This window comes from Scylla paramamosain, chromosome 17, assembly GCF_035594125.1.
Source record: "Scylla paramamosain isolate STU-SP2022 chromosome 17, ASM3559412v1, whole genome shotgun sequence".
Lineage (NCBI taxonomy): Eukaryota > Metazoa > Arthropoda > Malacostraca > Decapoda > Portunidae > Scylla > Scylla paramamosain.
This window is the reverse complement of record NC_087167.1, coordinates 1,073,167-1,082,500: the sequence shown is the minus strand read 5'-3', so window position 1 is coordinate 1,082,500 and position 9,334 is coordinate 1,073,167. Positions and strand designations below refer to the sequence as shown.

Genomic DNA, 9,334 nt, shown 5'->3' with positions numbered 1-9,334 from the left:
AGAGAGAGAGAGAGAGAGAGAGAGAGAGAGAGAGAGAGAGAGAGAGAGAGAGAGAGATAGGGGGGGAGGGGCGTGTGGCACTGTGTGTGTTTTTGGCTGTGTGGGTGTGTTGAAGCAAGAAGCAGTGAGAGAGAGAGAGAGAGAGAGAGAGAGAGAGAGAGAGAGAGAGAGAGAGAGAGAGAGAGAGAGAGAGAGAGAGAGAGAGAGAGAGAGAGAGAGGGGGGGGGGAAAGAGGGAGGGGAGAGCGGGGAGTATGGGACAGAACACTATGGTCAAGCGTTCAAGTCCCTTGCGCTGATGTGTGCCGTGATTAGAACTGGACTGATTTGTATCGTTCCTTCAAGCAGCTTGAACACTGAGAAGCCTAGATTTGTTTGCTAATATTTTCCATTTTTTTTTTCAAATGTATACTTTTGTGTGTGTGTGTGTGTGTGTGTGTGTGTGTGTGTGTGTGTGTGTGTGTGTGTGTGTGTGTGTGTGTGTGTGTGTGTGTATACAGGTGACTGAGAATTAACTGGAATTCATTAGTGAAAACAATCCCTAAACTCCAAGACAATATAATATACAAGGAAATACAACGTGAGAAGAAGCGGAAGTGTTACATTTTCATTTCACGCAGTCAGAAAGCCAACGAGCTCCGATCTCGCTAAATACCTCCTTTAATAGCTAGTGGTGGTGAAGTTTTCCATTGGTTTTGGTGACGTTTTTCGTGACATGAGGGACTGACTCCCTGTGTAAGGCTGGGATTGGTGTAGATGGTGAGCACTCTCATATAAAAACCGTGACAGTTATCGAGAGTAGTAAGGGACGGGTAAGGTTGTCGCTGCAGTAAACTGTAACACCTGTCGCCAACTCAACGCTCTCAAAAACTGCCGTTGTCATCGTCAGTTCTGAATTGTTTTCTTAATCCTGACTTCATCCACCATTATGATGATATTTGCTTCAAGAAACGGACCATCAATTACACTTCCGCTGGATTACTATTTACTTGTGCGTCCAACTTCTCTTTGCCGCTTGCAAGACGATTAATGAAGGATCTCGTAACAGGACTGGTGCCCATCTTACCGCGGCGGGCGCCTCACCGTCCCAGGACGGGACGGTGACCACAACCCTCAGCAGGCGGCAGGACGAGAGGACCAGCGGGAAGGGTTAGCGGTGAGCGGGCTGCGCTTGTCATGCTGATAAATGAACTCCGCCATCCAGGAAGGCGTTCAACTCGGGAGTCTGTCGAGGGGGAATTTCGGCTCTTTTTCCCATTCACTACAAGGATGATACTCCTGTGTTACTCGACGAGGGTTGGCATCTTGTTGTACCAAAGGCAAATGGCTGCAAGGGGGAGGACGGGAGAGTGGGCTACCATGTGGTACTGCCCCTCAGGACACTCCCTGCACCGCCCACACCCTCCACAACGCAGGAACACTCACTTTTGACGACAGTACAGTTTCTCTAAGTACGAAAGGCTCAAGCAGGCGCCAGTGTGAGAACCAGAGGCACTACGCAACACCCGATGCCAGGTACTCAGGACTTCAAGCCCCGCGCACTCACTCATTATTTCTCTCTCTCTCTCTCTCTCCTCTCTCTCTCTCTCTCTCTCTCTCTCTCTCTCTCTCTCTCTCTCTCTCTCTCTCTCTCTCTCTCTCTCCTCTCTCTCTCTCTCTCTCTCTCTCTCTGTGTGTGTGTGTGTGTGTGTGTGTGTGTGTGTGTGTGTGTGTGTGTGTGTGTGTGTGTGTGTGTCGGATCTACAAAGTCACAGTCTGTGGAGACGAGCACTTTGCCCCATAAATAATTACATCAAATAATAACACGGAAACGTTTCATCTAAGAACACAGAACAGGACAAACTCTACATTAAGAAATTAACAATAGGAAACTGTTCGTTACTTACTGATTTAAAGACTGTTCCCAATCAGCGCGCTGGCAAACTGTTACTCCAAGTTCATGCTACGCTCAAGAAACAGAAGTGAGGCGTGGAAAGGAAGTGCAACCTAAAATGAGGAGCGGGTGGGCGAGGGCGAGGTGACGCCAGATCAAGACGAAATATATAGCGAGACAGGTAGCAGGAAGTTCTGTAGGTGTTCAGGTAATAAATCCACTCTGGTGAGCTGAGTTTACCGCACGGTCACCCTGGACTGTAATAATAGCGGTGATATATGGAGAGAAGCAGGGGTTGCTGAATATAGGCAGAGTAGCTCAGAAACAGAGACGTATACTGAGAGAGAGAGAGAGAGAGAGAGAGAGAGAGAGAGAGAGAGAGAGAGAGAGAGAGAGAGAGAGAGAGAGAGAGAGAAACTTCAGTACAGAGTCAATACAATTCAAAATCGTACATGCAGGTTGAAAGATTCATGATGCTAAATTTGAAACCAGTGTCACGAGCCTTTAAAAGATTTTCATTTGTCTGTTGCCAGCAAGAACTCGTGAACTGCAAATGGGCACAGGGCGAAGATGCGCCACGTGTCTGCAATGACTGACACAATCGAGACTGGGGAAGAGACGGCAGTGCAAGAGACACAGGAGCAACAAACAGATCCACTCGTGCTGACAGTGTTATTTCCGATCAGCTTCACTAATCTCAGGCACGTAAACATGACTACATGGGAAGGAAGACTAACTCCAAAAAGGGAAACAGAAAAAAAGATGCAAAGAAAGAAAACGAGGGAAAAATGAGAGCGAGAACAAGATGACCGAGAACAAGGAGGAAGAGAGACCAGGGAGGCAAGGGAGGAGGGGGGGGTATGTAGGTAGGTAGGGTAAAGGTTGAGAGGAAGGCAAAGGGAGGGTCGAGACCGGGGTGGACACATATAATAGCCTAGCTGCAGCACCGCCCCGCCCTCACCACTGCTCTCGGGATTTACAGCAGACGCCCGATAGACCTCGTAATCAGTCTGGGGCAAACGTGTAATTTATCGGCTTCGGTGGAGACTCGCGAGACTCCGTATGTAAAGAGGGAGCAAGGAAAGATCTGCAGGAGTTATTGGGGTGGTGGTGATGGTGGTAGTAGTAGTGCAGGCCCCATCTTTTGGCGCCTTTCTCTCTCTCTCTCTCTCTCTCTCATCTCTCTCTCGCTCTCTCTCTCTCTCTCTCTCTCTCTCTCTCTCTCTCTCTCTCTCACCCCATGTGTGTGTGAGAGAGAGAGAGAGAGAGAGAGAGAGAGAGAGAATCAGACTTGTAGTGTTATAAGGGGGAGTATAGCAAGCAGCAGGTGGCGGGGGCGAAGGGCAGCTGAAGGCAGCTCCCACCCCTCCACCCCCTCAGCAGTGGACCATCCTCTCCTAAATCTCACGTTGGCGGAAGATAGATTAATCATCACTAATTCCTGGGGTACAGAAATTGACGAAAATGAATAATACCGCGTGCATCAATTTCTTCAGTAATGATGATGTTTCTCGCTAAAGGGTCAATACTTTCCTTATCACTCTTGACACACCTCCACTTTGGGACGTACAGCGATCCTGCCTCTACATCATTCCCTCTTCCTGGTCACCGCCGCGCTAGCAAGGACCTCCAGATGTCTTCCCGCATCCAGGGTAAAATAATGTCCTCACAACTCACCCAGCCAAGCAAGCACACGCCGCCTCCCTCTTAACACCTTCGCCTGATCCCTCACACCCTTGTACTCTTGCGGTCTTTTGTGAACAACCAGAGGACTGTAAAAAGAACTGCTTACATGGGCAGAGAGAAGAGAGAGAGAGAACGAATTAATTTGGTCTTTTCAAGAGACTATGGTACAAAAATGCTTTAAAATCCAAAGTTATTATGGGAAAACTAATCTAGCAGTGAAAGGATTTACGTTAAGTATTGTCACATTTTCCAAGACTCAGCTCATGGGATACTATCATATTTATGCTTTTATTTATTCCTCTCCTCTTTTATCTATTTATTTATTATTTTTTTTGCTGTTTCCTTTCCCACTTGGAGATATTTTACGGGGTGCCGCTGGGGGTCATCCATCAGGCGGCTTGAGAGGGTAGCATCACCTCGACTTAATGATATATGGTTTCGTCAGAAATTATTCAGCTCGGCACTTCGCGAACCCGCCCCGCGCTGCCACCTCCTTTCTCCTTCACTTGACGATGGGAGGGAAAACTGAAGCCTGAATTGTCACATACTGGAGAGAGAGAGAGAGAGAGAGAGAGAGAGAGAGAGAGAGAGAGAGAGAGAGAGAGAGAGAGAGATTAGAAGTGAGAAGGAAGTGAACGTAGACGGTTAGGTGAATGAGTAAAGACTGTGCACCATGAAAAAGAAGAAAAAAAAAATAGAAAGGAAAGTAATTGAAATGGAAAAAGAGAGGGAATGGGTAATAAATAAAGTGACGATAATACACACACACACACACACACACACACACACACACACACACACACACACACACACGATTCGGTACGTCGGGAAAAGTTACTTGACAAGCAGGAAATGGTGAAAAGATTGATCTGCTCCGGAGTCTAACATTGCCGTGGTGAAGATAGTTATGGTTCCCTCCCTCGCCTTCCACCACCACCACCACCACCACTACCACCACCATCACCACTGACGTCCGTGTGTGTGTGTGTGTGTGTGTGTGTGTGTGTGTGTTCTTTTTAAGGTACGTGATAAATATTTTTCCTTCGTATGACCACCAGGTCAAGATTCACAGAGAAGATAAATCACTTCGACATTTCCTCATCCATATACAGTATTAGTCTCGAAAAATCTTAATATTTATCAACGGTCAGTATTATCCATCAGATTACCTTAATCGCATGTTTTCATTTTGTATTATCATCTGCAGAAACACTTTCTTTCTCTACTTCAGTAAAATTTCCATCTAGCATCCACAACTCTCTCTCTCTCTCTCTCTCTCTCTCTCTCTCTCTCTCTCTCTCTCTCTCTCTCTCTCTCTCTCTCTCTCTCTCTCTCTCTCTCTCTCTCTCTCTCTCTCTCTCTCTGTCTCTCCAGTGATCCCACACACTCAAAAACGTTTCGGCTTCTTATTTCGAATGATTTTAACAGGCTTTAGGAAAAAGTTGCAGGAGATCAAGGTTGTTCGAATTTTAGAATGGTTTAATAAAGATTCTTCATAATAAATGAAAAAAATTCTTAAGAGATTTGGACTGATTCCCTCTGCAGCCTTTCGAGATTGTTCTATGGAGAGCAAAGCATTTAAACTCCTGGCACATATTCTGAATGTTTCAGAGTAGTCTACCACTTACATTTTCAGAGAGAGAGAGAGAGAGAGAGAGAGAGAGAGAGAGAGAGAGAGAGAGAGAGAGAGAGAGAGAGAGAGAGAGAGAGAGATTCTTCCCTTTAAACCATTTTGCATGATGTAGTCTTCATTTTTTTTTTTTTTTTTTGGTAACTCTACAAAAACTTTCCGTACAGTCCCATTAAAAAAGCTGGCATCTATGAAGTCATGTATATTATGTAAAGATAAATATACATAAGCCTTCCTTACCGTGTGTGTGTGTGTGTGTGTGTGTGTGTGTGTGTATGTGTGAACAGGTGGTGTATAAAGAAAATAAGCTGGATGCAGAAAAAATGTGCTAGCATTTGTACTTGTGAGTGTAGGTGGACTGGAGGAAGAGAGAGAGAGAGAGAGAGAGAGAGAGAGAGAGAGAGAGAGAGAGAGAGAGAGAGAGAGAGAGAGAGAGAGCGAACAAGTGTGTGTGTGTGTGTGTGTGTGTGTGTGTGTGTGTGTGTGTGTGTGTGTGTGTGTGTGTGTGTGTGTGTGTGTGTGTGTGTGTGTGTGTGTGTGTGTGTGTGTGTGTGGCAACACCACGTAACGTGCACAGGTGGGAGGGAATCTTAATGATAACAGATAAATTAGCAGGCAGACCGTAATTACATTTCAGTGACCATTTTCAGCTTTCAAAAGAGCAGTGGCGCTCTCAATTATTTTTTTTTCTTTTCCCTTCCCTTCCTCTTTATTCCTCGCTACTTATTCGTCCTCCTTGTTATATAGTATTTCTGTCGCTCAGTGTAATCGATTCTGGGTTCCTGTAAAGCGCGTCACTGATCCACAGAGCCATGGGTCGCTTGGGCGGTGCACGAGCTGGAACACAGTGACTGGGTGATGAAGTGCTTGGATAATGGGCGGAGAGGACACAAGCTTTCATGAGGAAGGATCATACTGGTAAAATATTACCGCCTTACCTAATGTGGCAATAGTTACTTCTGAAGAATATTTATGAGTACATACACACACACGCACACACACATATATATATATATATATATATATATATATATATATATATATATATATATATATATATATATATATATATATATATATATATGTGTGTGTGTGTGTGTGTGTGTGTGTGTGTGTGTGTGTGTGTGTGTGTGCGCGCTCGTTGGTAGCAGAGAGAGAGAGAGAGAGAGAGAGAGAGAGAGAGAGAGAGAGAGAGAGAGAGAGAGAGAGAGAGACGTACAGAATATACAAGAGTATAATGAAGTAAAGAAAAATTAATTCAGAGAAAAAGGAACGAGGAAGGAAGAAGACATTGGTAATAGTTACCATAACATGAACACAGCACTGCGTGTGTCAAGCAAGGTGTGTGGGAAGGAGTGTGTGGGGTGTTTGGCTTCAGTACTGGTGAGCTTTTCAGGATTTCCTTATCCCCTAGATTACCTGAGGCCACTGTAAGAATTGATTAATGCTATTCACCTGAGTAAACGAGGTCCAGCTGTGCTCCGACATGCGATATTTTTCTTCTCTTTCTTTAGTGGCCAAGTGCGGGAAGGGGCGTTCCGCTCCGTGTTTGCCTTCCCCGGGGCAAGCTCTGCGGTGCGCCCCCACGTTGCCCCGCACTCCCTCCCTGCAAGGAAAACTTTTGGTTATCATGGAGTCCCCTCCCTGTGGTTCCAGTTATCTGCCTGAACAGTCCTTGTACACATTTACACCAAACACGAAGGCATCAGTGAGTGTGGCGTATGAGTGGCAAGTGACAGCATGACCATCACATCAAATTGAGGTCTGTCTCCCGATTGGCTACTGACTTACGTGACGTCATGAGAGGCGGAGCCAACTATTGGTGTTTTACTTAGACTTTCAGGATCACATGAAATTTGAGTGTTATGCAGGCAGGACACCTGGCAACCGTGTAGGCGGCAGACCTTGGTTTTCAAAACCAGCCTGCCCTGGGTTAAGAATGAGGCCAGACCGCCAAGAAGCGCGGCCTGAGCTGGTGGTGGTGAGGATGATAGTGGGGAAGCCCCGCCCACGGGCGGAGCCTCGACAGTAATTGATCAATGAGCGACTGTGGCACCTTGATTGACAGGTGGGAGGAGCCTTCGCTACGTAATCAATGAACTTTTTTAAAAATATGTTTCTTCGGAGATGACGGTAGTGATGGTGCGAGAGCCACGAGGGCTGTGAGCGACGTCAATGTCTCCGACACTGCACGCTTCCACCGAGCGGCAGCCAAGCCCCACTGTCCACTGCCGCGGTCCGCTTGCCCTCATGCCAACCCACTCCCGCTCGCCACCGCTTGTGCTCCCCACAGGTCGAGAATAACGTACACCTTTGACCGGACCGCCACACACATCTCGGCCCTCGTCACCGGTTATCTTCTAATGTCTTACTGTCTTCATTGAACACACACACAGTAACGTCCTTCCCAACCACTACGTCACCAGTTCGATAACAATCTTAAGCAACTTTCTTTTACAAACACATGTTCACCTGCAGGACACAAGTATACCACTTCTAAGGCTTCGACATTATTCAACGCCTTTTTATCTTAAAGGGCAATTCCTCCTAGCAAATAGCAAAAGGAAGGAGATCATCATATTGAGGCTAAAACAGGACTAACACATGATACGTCATCTTATTCTAAATAAGCACAACATTGCCATGCACTGGGGATCTGTTCACCTCTTTTTACTCATCGTGCTTCCATCTGACTGAACTCTGTTGAAGCTAAAAGCCCATTATACCCTCGATACAACAGAAGCTACAAGTGAACGTGGAAAGAAAGGTATATTAGTTATGGCAGCCCCACTGGTTGTATGTTTGTGGGCGGGGGAAAGCGGGGACCAATATGTTTACACTGCAGGCAGCTGCGGCCATAACGTGGTAATAACCAGAACTAATGCCCCGCCATGACACGGCCGCCACTTCTCCCAATTATGCCGTTTGACGTTGGCGGCTTTCTTGTCATCGCCGACTTCACCAGTCAGGGCTGCGATGAGTCACCACATTTGAACCTCAGCTTGCAGAACTCATCACACGTGAAACACTGGTGTCTTCGCGGATGAGATCAGTCACAGAAGTGTCAAGACGCAATAAATCACAAATTGTTCCATCTATAATTCATCCGCGAATCATCACGAGTCGTCAGAGGAGGTGAAGCACAACAAGGCAGGAATGATTCTCTGCAGGCATTACTTCATTAACGCAAATGTCAGAGAGTGAATCACTACAGTAATTATAGGCGCTTCCCGGTCATTAACACCTGCACATCTTTGTTCTCGCAGGTGAGTCAAGCCGGTCACTGGTTGTTGGAGGTACTCGTCAATTTACTGATTCCCACAGTTACAAGGCAACGTATGTCCAGCACATCACATGAGTTTCTACCCATACATGTTAATCTTTAAATATCCACACCTGTATATCCTCCTGAGTGTAAATTCCTGCATGACCAAATTCTAGCACATATAAGTACTCATCCATGTAATTCACTTCACATATAAATTCTGGGGCTTTGAGATCTTGGCACGTGTAAATCTCCTCAAATGTGAACTTCTCCATGTGCATATTTTCTCAAGTGTAAACCAAAGCACGTGCGAACCAGCACAGATGTGCATCCCAGTGGACACACACACACACACACACACACACACACACACACACACATTGCGGTAATCAACGTCTACTTCTAAACTCAGAATTTTGCTCTGCTATAATTTTCTTGTGTCCACTTCAATAGGGTGAAAAGTGACCTGTGCTGGGTGACTTGGCCACCCAGCAAACTATTGTCCAAGGTCACTCCGGCGCACGCACGCACACACACACACACACACACACACACACACACACACACACACACACACACACACACACACACACACACGTTCAGCATAACTTCTAAAGCGAGCAGTTTTGAACGCGAGAGAGGAATCTGTTTGAGAGCAGAGAGGTCGTCGCCTGCACTGCTGCTCCTCTATCATTGTTTCTGACGAGGAAATGGGTCAATTATGGCATGCATTATCGTGGGAGGCACGCAACTCCTCCCCCGCGCGCCGCCCTCCACACTCATGCCATCACCAACCCAGACTTATCTTATTCATCTCCTATAGATCTCTCTCTCTCTCTCTCTCTCTCTCTCTCTCTCTCTCTCTCTCTCTCTCTCTCTCC

General features: G+C 46.4%; 1 long non-coding RNA gene across 1 annotated transcript in view; it reads right to left on the bottom strand.

Moving 5' to 3' along the window:
* Positions 1–8,795, bottom strand: part of LOC135108294 (uncharacterized) — a 16,005-nt gene extending 7,210 nt beyond the window's left edge. The window contains exon 1 of the long non-coding RNA XR_010272200.1: positions 6,644–8,795. This is a non-coding gene — a long non-coding RNA (uncharacterized LOC135108294). The remainder of the gene's footprint in view (positions 1–6,643) is intronic.
* Between the last annotated feature and the right edge of the window lie 539 nt (positions 8,796–9,334).